This window comes from Otolemur garnettii, unplaced genomic scaffold (assembly GCF_000181295.1).
Source record: "Otolemur garnettii isolate 467f Iridium unplaced genomic scaffold, OtoGar3 scaffold00210, whole genome shotgun sequence".
Classification (NCBI taxonomy): domain Eukaryota; kingdom Metazoa; phylum Chordata; class Mammalia; order Primates; family Galagidae; genus Otolemur; species Otolemur garnettii.
The window spans coordinates 19,610-21,276 of NW_003852605.1; positions in this window are offsets into that span (position 1 = coordinate 19,610).

Genomic DNA, 1,667 nt, shown 5'->3' on the forward strand with positions numbered 1-1,667 from the left:
AAGGTGCCGGCCCCATATACCAAAGGTGGAGGGTTTGAACCTGGCCTCAGCCAAACTGCAGCAAAAAAATAGCCAGGTGTTCTGGCAGGTGCCTGTGGAGCTAGCTACTTGGGAGGCTGAGGCCAGAGAATCTCCTAAGCCCAGGAGTTGGAGGTTGCTGTGAGCTGTGATGTTACAGCACTCTACTGAGGGCAATAAAGTGACACTCTGTCTCTAAAAAAAAGCCCACAGAATCAGAATTTGAAAATGAAACTTAATCTTCATTTTATTTTATTTTTATTATTTCAGATCAATATGAGGGTACAGGTGATTAGGTTACCTTTTTATTGCATTTGTTAGGTAAAGTCCTATTTGTAGTTGAGCCCTTCATCCAGGAGGTGTGCCATATACCCCTACATTGTGCCCGTTAGGTGAGAGCATACCAGATACTTAATCTTTTTTTTTTGGCCAGGGCTGGGTTTGAACCCACCACCTCCAGTATATGGGGCTGGCGCCCTACCCCTTTGAGCCACAGGCACCACCCTCAGATACTTAATCTTTATAAAAGTACATTGCAGGAGGGAAGGAAGGGAGTGCTCACCAGGCACAAGCTGGCACCATGACCTCTCAGTTCCTTACATCAAAACTCTTTATATTCAAGTACAGTCTAAGACTCCTTTCAGCAACTGGTTTATGGTCTTCAAGGGAGGAGGAACTATTTCACACTGGCATAGGAAAAATTAATTTTTTTTTTTTAGAGACAGCCTCACTTTATCGCCCTCGGTAGAATGCTGTGGGGTCACAGCTCACAGGAACTTGTAACTCCTGGGCTTAGGCGGTCATCTTGCCTCAGCCTCCAGAGTAGCTGGAACTATAGGGGCCTGCCACAATGCCCAGCTATTTTTTTGTTGCAGTTTGTCTGGAGCCGGGTTTGAACCCACCACCCTCAGTATATGGGGCCAGCGCCCTACCCACTGAGCCACAGGCGCCGCCTGGAAAAATGAAATTTTGTGGCACCAGCCAGGTGCAGTGGCTGACGCATGTAATCCTAGCATGGAAGGCTGAGGTGGGCAGATCATTTAAGCTCAGAAGTTCGACACCAGCCTGAGCAAGAGCAAGACACAGTCTCTAAAAAATAGCTGGGTGTTCCAGTGGGCTCCTATAGTTCCAGCTACTAAGGAGGCTGAGGCAAGAGAATCACTCGAGCCCAAGAGTTTGAGGTTGCTATGAGCTAAGACACCAAGGCACTCTACTGAAGGTGACCTAGTGAGACTCTGTCTCAAAAATAATAATAATAAAAAATAAATAAATAAAACATAGTAGAGACATCTCCTATTGGTTGTGATGTTAACTTATAGAATGTTTTCTTTCTTTTAGAGGTATATGTTTCTTTCTTTTTTTTTTTTTTTTTGAGACAGAGCCTCAAGCTATCCCCCTGGGTAGAATGCCATGGCATCATAGCTCACAGCAACCTCCAACTCCTGGGCTCAAGTGAGTCTCCTGCCTTAGCCTCCTGAGTAGCTGGGACCACAGGCGCCCACCACAACACCCGGCTATTTTTTGGTTGCAGCCGTCATTGTTGTTTGGCAGGTCCCGGCTGGATTTGAACCTACCAACTTCGGTGTAGGTGGCTGGCACCTTAGCCACTCGAGCCACTGGTGCCGAGCCCAGCTCAAGTGATTCTTCTG